Source organism: Nicotiana tomentosiformis, chromosome 12 (genome assembly GCF_000390325.3).
Source record: "Nicotiana tomentosiformis chromosome 12, ASM39032v3, whole genome shotgun sequence".
Taxonomy (NCBI): Eukaryota; Viridiplantae; Streptophyta; class Magnoliopsida; order Solanales; family Solanaceae; genus Nicotiana; species Nicotiana tomentosiformis.
The window spans coordinates 76,993,622-77,007,820 of NC_090823.1; positions in this window are offsets into that span (position 1 = coordinate 76,993,622).

A 14,199-nucleotide genomic window follows, 5' to 3' on the forward strand; every position below is an offset into this window, starting at 1 on the left:
CCTAAAGCCACGGGCCCAGGTTGACCATGCACCAGAGGTTATACTAATGCAGCCAGTTGTCCCAGTTCAGCCCTAGGCTAGGGCAACAGTTTCAGAGGGGGAGCAGCTCAGGCTCGAGAGGTACAAAAAGTACCACCCTCCAACTTTCAGAGGATGCTCAGGGTTTTCTGGAGGAATGTCATTGTATCCTCCGTATTATGGGTATTGTGGATTCCAGTGGGGTTTCTTTCACCATATTTCAGCTTAGAGGAGCAGCCTACCAGTGGTGGCGGGCATATGAGTTGGATAGTCTGACCGAGGCAGCTTCACTTACTTGGACTCAATTTTCAGATATGTTCTTAAAGAAGTATGTTCCTCAAAGTCTTAGAGATGCATGGTGCGCAGAGTTTGAGTAGCTACGCTAGGGTTCTATGACCATGTCGGAATATGCGGTCCGATTCAGTGATTTGGCTAGGCATGCACCAGCCTTAGTTGCTACTATTCCAGAGCGGGTTCGCAGATATATTGAGGGTCTCCACCCTAATATCAGATTCAGTATGGCCCGAGAGCTAGAAATGTACATCACATACAAACATGTGGTATCAATTGCTAGGAGATTGGAAGGTATACGGATCCGGGAGAGGGAATCTAAGAGACCCCGAGATTCTGGCACATATAATAATTCTCGTGCCCCAGCTGTAGCCCGTCATGGTAGAGGTTATGTGAGCTATCCAATTCATTCAGCACTTCCAGCTTCCAGTAGTATTCTGACTACTCCTAGACCTTAGGTTCCATATTATGCACCACCAGTGTCTTCTGTACCTCCTGTACGTGGTGCTTTCAGCGGACAGTCTAGTCGATCAGGCCTGAGCTAGTCCCAGCAGCCATGTCCTCTGAGGGATTGTTTTGAGTGTGGTGACACTCGTCATATCATGAGGGATTGCCCCAGACTTAGGAGGGATACACCTCCATAGATTTCTTAGGCCCCACCTATTCCACAGGGCCCTCAGGCTTCTCAGGCTATGATTACTGCACCAGTTGCTACTCTACCTGCACAGCCAGCTAGAGCTGGAGGTCGGACAGGTGGAGGTCGCCCTAGAGGGGAAGGCCATGCCAAATATTATGCCTTTCCTGCTAGGACAGATGTCGTTGCATCCGATTCTGTTATCACAGGTATTATTCCGGTCTATCATAGAGATACATCAGTCTTATTTGATCCAGGCTCCACTTATTCTTATGTGTCATCTTATTTTGCCCCATATTTGGGCGTATCTCGTGATTCCTTGAGTTCTTCTATTTATGTATCTATATCGGTCGTGTTTAATTATTATCAGTGGTTTTGAGACCAGAGCTAATTTGTTATTGCTCGGTATGGTGGATTTCGATATTATTTTGGGCATGGACTGGTTGTCGCCCTATCATGCTATTCTTGATTGTTACGCCAAGACGGTGACGTTGGCTATGCCAGGTCTACCATGGCTAGAGTGGAGAGGTACCTCGGATCATGTTCCTAGCAGTTTTATTTCATTTCTTAAAGCTTAACGAATGGTTGAGAAGGGGGTAATGCGTATCTGGCCTATGTGAGAGATGTTAGTATTGATACTCCTACCGTGGAGTCAGTTCCTATAGTAAGGGATTTTCCTGATGTATTTCCAGCGGATCTTCCGGGTATGCCACCCGACTAGGATATTGACTTTGGCATTGATTTGTTACAGGGCACTCAGCCCATTTCTATTCCACCATATCATATGGCCCCAGCAGAGTTGAAAGAATTAAAAGAACAGTTACATGAGTTGCTTGATAAGGGTTTCATTCGGCCCAATGTATCGCCTTGGGGTGCTCCTATCTTATTTGTGAAGAATAAGGATGGTTTTATGCGGATGTGTATTGATTACCGCCAGCTGAACAAGGTTACAGAGAAGAACAGGTATCCATTGCCACAAATTGATGACCTATTTGATCAGCTTCGGGGTGCCAGGGTATTCTCTAAAATTAACTTGCGTTCAGGCTATTATCAGTTGAAGATTCGGGAACCAGATATCCCGAAGACTGCTTTTAGGACTCAGTATGGTCATTATGAGTTCCTTGTAATGTCATTTGGGCTAACCAATGCCCCAACAGCATTTATGCACTTAATGAATAGTGTATTTCAGCCCTATCTTGATTTTTTCATCATTGTGTTTATTGACGACATTCTGGTGTATTCCCGGAGTCAGGAGGATCATGAGCAGCACCTGAGGACTGTGCTTCAGACTTTGAGAGAAAAGAAGTTATATGCCAAATTTTCAAAGTGTGAATTCTTGCTTGATTCGGTGGGATTTTTGGGCCATATAGTTTCGTGCGAGGGGATCAAGGTAGATCCAAAGAAGATTGAGGCAGTGCAGAGTTGGTTCAGACCGTCCTCAGCTACGGAGATCCGGAGTTTCCTGGGTTTGACAGGGTATTATCGCCGATTTGTAGAGGGTTTCTCTTCTATTGCTGCACCTATGACCAAATTGACCCAGAAGGGTGCTCCGTTCAGGTGGATCGAGGAACGTTAGGAGGGCTTCCAAAAGCTCAAGACAACTTTGACTGCAGCTCCAGTATTGGTATTACCTACAGGTTCAGGGTCTTATACTGTGTATTGTGATACGTCACGTATTGGTCTCGGCACAGTATTGATGCAAGACGTTAGGGTGATTGCCTATGCATCCAGACAGTTAAAGGTACATGAGAAGAATTATCATGTCCACGACCTTGAGTTAACAGCTATTGTTCATGCCTTGAAGATTTGGCGGCATTATTTTTACGGTGTCCATTGTGAGGTCTACACCAATCACCGGAGTCTACAACATCTGTTTAAACAGAAGGATATTAATTTGCGGCAGTGGAGATGGTTGGAGTTGCTTAAGGATTATGATATCACCATTCTCTATCATCCCGGGAAGACCAATGTAGTGGTCGATACCTTGAGTTATAAGGCGGAGAGTTTGGGCAGCTTAGCATATTTACCAGTAGCAGAGAGGCCTTTAGCCTTGGATGTTTAGGCCTTAGCCAACCAGTTTGTCAGGTTGGATATTTCTGCGTCGAGCCGAGTTTTGGCTTGTGTGGTTTCTCAGTCTTCTCTTTATGATCATATCAGAGAGCGTCAGTACGATGACCCTCATCTGCTTGTCCTTAAGGACACAGTTCAACACAGTAATGCTAAGAAGTCACTATTGGAGATGATGGTGTATTACGGATGTAGGGTAGGCTATGTGTGCCTAATGTAGATGGTTTGCGTGAGTTGATTCTTCAAGAGGCTCACAGTTCGCGGTACTCCATTCATCCGGGTGCTACAAAGATGTATCAGGAACTGAGACAGCACTATTGGTGGAGGCTGATGAAGAAAGACATAGTGGAGTATGCAGCTCGGTGTCTCAATTGTCAGTAGGTAAATTATGAGCATCAGCGGTCAGGTGGATTGCTTCAGAAGTTAGAAATTCTGGAGTGGAAATGGGAGCGGATCACTATGGATTTCATTGTTGGGCTTCCATGGACTCAGCGGAAGTTTGATGCAATTTGGGTGATTGTGGATAGGTTGACTAAGTCAGCTCACTTCATTCCTATGATGACTACCTATTCTTCCGAGCAGTTAGCTCAAGTCTATATTCGCGAGATTGTCAGACTTTATGGCATACCGGTATCTATCATCTCTGACCGGGGTACACAGTTTACCTCACAGTTTTGAAGGGCTGTACAGCGAGAGTTGGGTACTCGTGTGGAGTTGAGTACAACATTTCACCCTCAGACAAATGGGCAGTCCGAACGCACTATTCAGATATTGGAGGATATGCTTCGTGCGTATGTGATATATTTTGGGGGTTCTTGGGATAAGTGTTTACCACTTACAGAGTTTTCTTACAACTACAGTTACCAGTCAAGCATTCAGATGGCTCCGTATGAGGCCTTATATGGTAGGCGGTGCCGGTCTCCAGTGGGTTGGTTCGAACCGGGCAAAGCTAGACTATTAGGTACAGACTTGGTTCAGGATGCCTTGGAAAAGGTTAAATTGATTCAGGATCGACTTCATACAGCCCAATCTAGACAGAAGAGTTATGCGGATCGGAAGGTTCGTGATGTTGCATTCATAGTTGATGAGCGGGTCTTGCTCCGGGTTTCGCCTATGAAGGGTGTTATGAGGTTCGAAAAGAAAGGCAAGTTGAGCCCGAGGTATATCGGACCTTTTGAGATTCTTGAGAGAGTTGGAGAGGTGGCTTACAAACTTGTACTACCACCTAGTCTCTCTGCAGTTCATCCGGTATTCCATATTTCTATGCTCCGAAAGTATCACGGTGATCCGTCTCATGTGTTAGACTTCAGTTCAGTTCGGTTGAACAAGGATCTATCTTATGTTGAGGAACCAATGGCTATTTTGGACAGGTAGGTTCGTAAGCTGAGGTCAAAGAATATTGCTTCCGTGAAGGTTCAGTGGAGGGGTCATCCGGCCGAGGAGGCGACTTGGGAGACCGAGCAGGATATGTGCAACCATTATCCTCATATTTTCACCACTTCAGGTATGTCTCTATGCTCGTTCGAGGACGAACGATTGTTTTAAGAGGGGGAGGATGTAACGACCCGTCCAGTCATTTTAAAAGTTGTAGCCCCATTCCCATATTTACTGCTCATTCTGTACTTTATAACTGATATATGACTTGCCGGAGTAATTGGTTTAGGTCCGGAGAGGTTTTGTAATGAATTGGAGCACTTAGTTCCAAGTTTTAAAGCTTAAGTTCAAATAGTGACCGGATGCCGACTTATGTGCAAACGACCTCGGAATAAAATTTTGATGATTCTAACAGCTCTGTATGGTGATTTTGGGCTTAGGAGTGTGTTTGGAATTTTACTTGGAAGTCCGTAGTTAAATTAGGCTTGAAATGGCTAAAATAGGAAATATAAGTTTGGAAGTTTGACCGGAGAGTTGACTTTTTGATATCGGGATCGGAATCCAGTTCTAAAAATTTTCATAGCTCTGTTATGTCTTTATGACTTGTGTGCAAAATGTGAGGCCAATCGGACTTGATTTGATAGGTTTCGGCATCGAATGTAGAAGTTGGAAATTTTTAAGTTTCATTAAGCTTGAATTGGGGTGTGAATTGCGATTTTAGCGTTGTTTGATGTGATTTGAGGTTTCAAATAAGTTTATATGGTGTTTTAGGACTTGTTGGTGTATTTGGTTGAGGTCCCGAGGGCCTCGGGTGATTTTCGAATGGTTAACGGATCAAACGTTGGACTTAAACAGCTGCTGCAATTTGCTTCTGCTGGAAACGCAAAAATCGAAGCCCGGAAATTGAGTCCAGGATCAAAGCCCAGAAATCGAGCTCAGGGTTGAAGGCCAGGGTTGAGGGCCAGGTTCGATGGCCAGGATCGAAGCCAGGGTCGAGGCTCAGGATCGAGGGCTATGATCGAAGGCTTAGGATCGAGGGCCATGATCGAAGGCTCAGGATCGAGGGCCATGATTGAAGTCTCAGGATCGAGGGCCGTGATCGAGGCTCGGGATCGAGGGCTATGATCGAAGGCTCAGGATCGAGGGCCATGATCGAGGCTCAGGATCGAGGGCTATGATCGAAGGCTCGGGATCAATGGCCATGATCGAAGGCTTAGGATTGATGGCCATGATCTAAGTCTAGAATCGAGGGCCATGATCGATGCCCAGGATCGAGGCAGGACCGAGGGCTGCCTGGACAGAATTATAAAATGGGGGACTTCGTCCCATTTGCCATTTTTGACGAATTGGAGCTTGAGGAGAGGCGATTTTTGATAGATTTTCAAGGAAAAATATTGGGGTAAGTGATTCTAACTCAGATTTGGTCCATATACACGAATATATCATTATTTTCACCATTTAACTAGTGCATTAAGATGGAAATTTGGAAAAATTTTAGGAATCTCATATAAAAGAATTTTTGAGATTTCAGAGTCGGATTTGAGTAAAACTGGTATGGTTGGACTCGTAATTGAATGGGTTATCAGATTTTGTGAGTTTCGCCGGATTTCGAGACGTGGGACCCATGGGCGATTTTTGAGTTAATTTTGGGTTTTTATTGAAAAATGTAGTATTTCTTATGAAATGATTCCTATAATTTTTGTTGACTATATCAAATTATTATGACTAGATTTGAGTCGTAAAATCGAGGAAAAGGCATACTATTTGCTTAAATTGGAGCAAGTCGAGGTAAGTGACTTGCCTAACCTTGTGTGGGGGAATTTTCCCCTAGGATTGGTATTGATGTGATAATTGTAATGTGATGAAAGTTGTGTACACGAGGTGACGAGTGTGTACACGGGCTAAATGTGAAATATTAAGTTTTAAATTGTGTAAATCACTATTGCATATTAATTAAATTATTTTATTTTGTTATATTCTTCATCATTGATCTGATTTTTATACTTTAAATTTGCTTGACCTTTTCTTGCTAATTGTTTTACCTATTTAGTTAAAACTTGGTTTTTTTTATTCTGTGCATTATTTGAAGGTTGAATTTTTAAAATTTAAATATTATTAATATGATGTATTTGATATTCTAAATTTGGTACGGAGGCAACATAGTTAAAATTTTGAAATATTATATTTTTTTGAGTTACTTATTCCCGAATATTTTGTGAGATTTTTGTACTCATTATGATTGAGCCGTGAGCTCCCTATTGTGAAAAATATTGTTGATATTGTTTATTTTGGCAAATTAAAATATTTGAGCACTTGAGGTGCAGATTGTGATATTTTGTGATATTGATACGCATGTGGTGGTATAAGGTCTAGGTGTTAAAATACATGCGGTGAGATAAGGGTGACTTGATACGCCTGGCTAGTAGGGAAACTACTAGAAGTCATGCGGTGTGATAAGGGTGGCTAAAACGCGGGATGTTATTTCGGGAAAAATATTTTTCTTTAAAATTAAATGTGAAGGCTCCTGCGATGATATAAGAAAATGAGATATTGTGAATTTATTTATGATTTGGGACTACGAGGCAGTGCCTCGGGAGTGCCCTTGTTGATATTGATTTATAGCCGCAGTTGCCTTTGATTATTGTTGTGACTTTATTAAAGTTAAAAAGAATTATGTTTTGTTTTCACGAGGTATTATTTGCCATTATTTTGCGTAGTTAATTGGTGACATACTACTTACTGGATTCATTTCAATTGTCATTTCATTTTTATTATATTGTTAAACATTTCACCTTGTCTTTTATTATTCCAGTAGGTCATGACCTGACCTCGTCACTATTCTACTGAGGTTAGGCTTGGCACTTACTGGGTACCGCTGTGGTGTACCCATACTACACTTCTGCACATCATTTTGTACAAATCCAGGTACATTTTACCCGTCCAGATATTAGTGAGCTACCTGTGTAGAGAGACTTCGAGGTATATCTGCCAGCGTCCGCAGACTCCGGAGTCCCCTTCTATCATTATTATGTTGCTTCCTTATTTTTCTTAGACCCTAATATATATACATACATTGAGGATAAATTCTTAGAAGCTTGTGACTTATTTCTACCGGGTTTTGGGAGTTGTAATTATGTGAATTTGAAAATTAATTATTTTAGATTTTTATTTTTATTCCGCATTGATAGGCTTACCTAGTCTTAGAGACTAGGTGCCATCATGACATCCTACGGAGGGAATTTGGGGTCATGACATGTAGCCCCCACAAATAGAAGCACAAAATGATTTGATTCACCTATAGGGTTAATTCCCTCTTACAAGGTTAGAAAAGGAGACTTACCTCGCTCCAAAATTTCATAACTGGCTCCAAAGCCTCTCTAACACCTCAAACGGATGCCCGTCGCTCCAAACTAGTCAATTAAGATGCAACCCAATCAAAATGTACTCTAATACTCATAATTAATCAATTTATAATAATTCCCAACTTCGCTTGAAAAATCGATAAAGCAACCCTCGGGTTCACGTGCCCGGATTCCGAAAATGTTCGAAGACAAACACTACCCATAGCACTACGAACTCAAATATATAATTTATTCTCAATTTCATGCCCAAATTCATGATCAAAATCCCAGAATACCAATTTCTAGGCTTTTCTTCAAAATCCCAAATTTCTACAAATTTTCATGCTTGAATCCACGTATAAATCTTGTATTTAACACACAATACGCGAGAATCGCTTACTATAACGACCCGGCCAGTCGTTTTGAGTATTATAACCCCATTCCCCCATTCACTACTCAATTTATGCTTTACAATTATTTTATGACTTACCGGGTTAGTTGGTTCGGGTCCGGAAGGATTTCGGAGTGAAATGAGACACTTAGCCTCATAATTAAAAATCTAAGTTGGAAAAGTTGACCGGATGTCGACTTATGTATAAACGAACTCGGATTTGAATTTTGGTGATTTCAATAGCTCCGTATGATAATTTTGGACTTAAGAGTGTGTCCGGAAAGTTATTTGGAGGTCCGTAGTAGAATTAGGCTTGAAATGCCAAAAGTTAAATTTTTGGGAAGTTTGACCGGGGGGCTGACATTTTGATATCGGGGTCGGAATCTGATTCTGAAAATTGTAATATGTCCGCTATGTCATTTATGACTTGTGTTCAAAATTTGAGATCAATCGGACATGATTTGACAGGTTCCGGCATCGTTTGTAGAATTTGGAAATTCCAAAGTTTATTAGGCTTGAATTGGGGTGTGATTCGTATTTTTAGCATTGTTGGATGTGATTTGAAGGCTCGACTAAGTTCGTAAGATGTTTTGGGACTTGATGGTGTATTTGGTTAAGGTCCCGGGGGCCTCGGGTGAGTTTCAGGGTGGTTTCGGACCATTTCTAGGCCATTTAAAGTTGCTGATTTTTGGCTACAGCAGTGTGCTATGCGATCGAGTGAATTGGCCGCGATAGCGAAGCACAAAATGGGAAAAATGGACAGTGAATCGCGATCACGGAAGGCCTTTCGCAATTACGTAGAGGAAATTTTTTGTTGCACTGACCCGACTTTGGAAACTTATATCTCGCAATCTATAAAGAATTTGGGGATGATCCAAAAATAAAATTGTAGCCCTTTGTATCTAGTTTTCAGAAATGTAAACCATTTGTCATTTGGAGTTGTGTACAGAGGGTTATGACCATTATACTAGAGGTTGTCCGGAAGAAGTTGGACAAGGCTGTTGGGGAATTTGTTCATCGCGATCACGGGAGACTGGCCGCGATCGCATAGAGTAAAAAAGGTCTGAAAAAATTTTGTGCTTCACAATTGCGGGTGTTTTGCCGCGATCGCATAGGGTAAATTACTAGGCAGCAGATTTAAGTTCCGAAAATGGGACTTCGTCCCATTTTTCATTTTTGACGGATTTGAGCTCGGGAAGAGGCGATTTTTGGGAGATTTTCAAGGAAAACAACGAGGTAAGTGTTCTTAACTCATTATTGGTCAAATTACCTGAATCCATGATAGTTTTTAATATTTCATGGGTGAATTAAGTTGGAAAGATTAGAAAACCCTCTTTGTTTAATTTGAAGATTTGAGGGTCGAGTTGATGTCGGATCTTGGTAAAATTGGTATGGTTATACTCGTGGTTGAATGGGATTTCGGATTTTTTAAATTTTGTCACGTTTCGAGACGTGGGCCCCATGTGCGATGTTTTAGCTAAATTTCGGATTTTGTTGGAAAATTAGTATTTTCATATGGAGTTAATTCCAATAAATTTTATTGACTGAATCGAATTAATTGTGGCTAGATTCGAGGCGTTTGGAGGCCAATTCACGAGGCAAAGGCATAGAGGAGTAAAGAATTACACGGTTTGAGGTAAATAACACTTTTAAACTTAGTTCTGAGGTTATGAATCCCTGAAATTTGGTATGATATAAATAGTTTGGAGGTGACACACACGATAGGTATGGAGCATGTAGACGTGCACCACAAAAATTGTGTCTTGAATAAATCATGTGCAGTTGTAAAATTAATGAATCATGTTATTATCTGAACATGTTCCACGTGTTAGAGAAATTGAGTCGAGGCTCTTATTAAATATCGTGTTTAGGCTATGTGCCAATATTTTGGGACCCATGGGGTTGTGTTGCTGTTGAATTAATTATTTCAAAAATATACATTTCACACTCAGTCATATTCGTCCATTGTGAGGATATTTATGGGATCGAGCTGCGCGCCGCGGCAGGCCATATTGGCTTTATATATGTTATCAATAAATGGTCCGGGGCTGCCCGCCTGCAGCATGCCAGAATGGCTTTATACATTATTATTATATGGATCGGGGCTGCCCGCCTGCAGCAGGCCTTATAGGCTTTACTATTTTATGGATCAGGACCGCCCGCCTGCAGCAGGCCTTATAGACTTTGTTATTATACGGATCGGGACTGCCCGCCTGCAGTAGGCCATATAGGTTTTATATCACGCTTGGGCTGAAAGAGCCCCTCCGGAGTCTGTACACACCCCTAGTGAGTGTAGATGATTATATATATATTCGGGATGGACTTTCTAGGGCATGGACTTGCCTTACTTACGATGATTATATATATTCGGGATGGACTTGCCTTACTTATTTATATATTGTGATGAATTTTCCCTGGACATGGATCTTGTCTGTTTCATTTACATTGGAGATAAATTACCCCAGGGCTGGATTGGCCTTATATGGTACTAAATCACTGACTGTCAGTCGATGTGTATATATATACGGGACAGAATATCCCTGGGCTGGATTGGCCATAAACAATACTGAGTGAACGAATGATTTGTGACCAGTAGTACAGGAAGTCTTTCCGCTGAGATGTCACATTCCTCATATCATGCAGTATTGATCTGATTTGCTCGTACTGAGTTTAACTGTTGAACTTGAAAGCATGCCTACATTTCTGTACCATTATTTAAGTATTGGACTGTACCTGCGGAGCTCGTCACTACTTTCAGCCCAGAGGTTAGTCTTGTTACTTATTGAGTTGGTTATACTCATACTACACTCTGCACCTCGTGTGTAGATCCAGGTGCTCCCGGATATGACGACTGCTAGATTTCGATGTTATTTATGTTGGAGACTATCAAGGTAGCTGCTTGACGTCTGCAGACTTGATTCCCTTTCTGTTTAGTTATTGTACTATTCTATATTTCAGACAGTGATTTTTATCGGTCAGACTTTGTATTCATTTAGATGCTCATGTACTCAGTGACACCAGGTTTTGAGAGTGTTTATATTTGTATTTGTGAGATTTCTTCTGCTTATTTAATTATTATGTTTTCAAATTAAAAAGATATGGTGGTTCATTGGGATTGTTGCCTAGTATTGAGTTATGCATCATCACGACAGGTGATATTTTGAGTCGTAACAAGTTGGTATCAGAGCTCTAGGTTACATAGGTCTCACGAGTCATGAGCAGGTTTAGTAGAGTCTTGCTGATTGGTACGGAGACGTCTATACTTATCTTCGAGAGGCTGCCGAACCCTTAGGAAAACTTAACTTTCTTGTATTCTATCATGCGGAATTGATTGAACTTGAAACATAACTCTTTGAATTCCTTCCATGCATTCGTGTGCGCATGTGAGCGCTCGGTATCAGTTGTGCATCGCTGATTTGTGATTCTAGGGATGAGGTTTGAGATGTGTATTATGTGTTTTGGTAATGGGCCAGTCTGGAGGACATGAGGCCAGGTTTAGACCGCAGCTTAGGCTCGGTAGCTTCAGTTGTAACTTGTACATTTGGACTCATACGTCCGATAATGTTCCTATGAGTGGAATTTGTGGCTCGATGAGCGGTGGAATGGCTTTGTGATGAGTATGATGTAACTGCGGAATGTGTTAAGATGATTTTAATGTGACGAGAAGTGTTTCCTTGAAATGTAAAGGAGGGACCATTGGGTGCTTGGTTTTTGTTTTGATGTGACGTACAGTATCGAGTATGAACGTTTTGAAGGATCTTTCACGTTGTTAAATTTTGGGACAAATTAAATTCTCATATCTGGTTAATGAGTTGGACTCAAATAGACTAAGTGATTGCATAGTAATTGTGACTGCTAAAGGGTATAAGAAGATAACAATTTGAGACTAAACATGTGGGTTATCCACTGCGGAGTAATCTACGTAGGTGTGTTCCTTATAATGTGAGTGGAGAGTTTATTTTCTGCCAGCGGGGCATGTGTATTGAGATTTGAATTTGAATCCGGTTGACAAAGTTGACTTGAGTGTTAAAAGAATGAAGGCGAGCTTAGTAGATGATTTGAGGTATTTTATGGTTTGTGTGTACCTGAGCTTACTTTTCGTGGAATTGACTGCGGGATTATGACAATAGTAGAGTATGGGTATGGTGAGTTATCAGATGTTTTGTTATATGACTTTGAGCTAAGTGGGAGAGTCTACTATTTATAATTTGATTGCACGATTATGTGCGGTATTGGTTTTGGTCCGAGGCATACTTGTTAATTAGTTATGACTTGCAGAGGTTGATATCGGGGATGACTCGAGTAAGAAAATTTCTTGAATGCAGGTTATATTGCACTTTATGAAAATATGAAAAATCATGAAATAATTAAATTGTTATTTTGAAGGATATAGTGCACACAAAGTATAAATTTGATTGGTGGTGTTAAGGCAGGGTTACTTCTTTGGGGTCTGTTGTGCTAATGGGGCTTGTGTCTTTCATCCCGTTTGGGCGGTACAATTTAGATTTGAGCATAGTGGCTGATTTTCGAACGGGTTCTAATAGATTCAAAATGTATATGTGTCGATTCAAAAAAATTTTGAATTTGTATATCGCTAGAATTAGTTATTTACACTGGATGGTGTCGGGACTTGCGATAATTCTGTATGACTATGGATTCTACATTTCAGTGCAAGAAAGGTAAAAAGGAAAAATTTTTAAGTCCACATAAGATCTTTTCAGTGTGGGGTCTCGGTTGTGGTACTTTTGTGGTGCTTAAGAAGAATACAGTACCTTATGGGCATTAGGGCGATGCGATTTTATGTCAGAATGTCTTGTAGTGGGTTTAGGGCAACGATCGTAGTTTTCTGACAATGGGAAGTGACAACTGGAGGGTAATTCAGAAAAAGAATCAGTGAAAATAGGGCAACCGGGTATGTAATTTGCTGGTGACTCAAAGTTTATAATGAGATCCCTGTGCTTGTCACATGATCGTATGATGGATGTGGTGAGTTGTGCGGGATTAAGATCTACATGTACAAGGTGGCAGTTCATTCTTGAAGGGAAGGTCATGAATTATAAACATGGTCAGTTTCAGATATTTAGATGAATGTTATAACTGCTCAGTAATCCCTGAGAAGGGTGCGCATTTCAAAAGGTGCATTGTGTTCTGACTTTCGGATGTCATCGATATTGCGATACTCACCTAGTTAATAAACTATTGATATACAAGTTATTGATATGTGGCACGGAGAAATTATGGAAATATTCCTAGTGGGATGATCGTGCATGAAGGAAGTGATAGCCATGCGGGTGCTGGAGTTGCGATCAGTTACGATGGTTCTTGTGTACTTATTTGATTGCTCATGTATGATATGCTTGGATTAGAGGCATGTGACCATGCCAGGCGGATTATGTTATTGGCACGTGAGTTGTTCGTACGGGTTCAGATATTTATATTATTGGCATGTGAGTTGTCTGTGCGAGTCTAGATATTGATACTATAGCACGTGAGTTATCCGTGCGAGTGATGTTAATGTGAGCTCTAGAAGAGCTAGTTGCTGTTATTAAATTTGTGTGTCTTGGTTCTACTATATATAATGAGCTTATAGCATTACAATTGTGGTGGTGCTTATTGAACTTCCAATACGGTTCTCTACTTTGAGACATCTTCCATTTTAGGTACAAGGTTGCGCAGTTGTGGATTGAGTTGTATTGGTGTGGAATGTCAATGAGATAGTTGTGTTTAATAAAATAAGTTCATTGGATCTAGAATGGAAACTATCAGGTTTGATTACGGTATATTGGGAGGATAATATTGAAAGTCGACTTAGAAAGTGATTATGGTTCTGGTTGGGGCGGGAGAGCTCCATGACTTGTCGATTTGATAAGATGTTATGAGATTTCGCGTGTTTCTTTCATTATCAGCAGTTTGTGAAAGTTTTAGAATGAGGTTTTGTTTGATATGGGGTTTAATACTATTACCGGGTTACTTTGGAGTAGTTAATGTGATCGAAAATGGTGCTGCAAGCATGCGAGTTGTGTAGTATGTTAAGTTATTATATCTGGGGCTATGGTTATGTCTTGATATAGCTTGTTCAAACT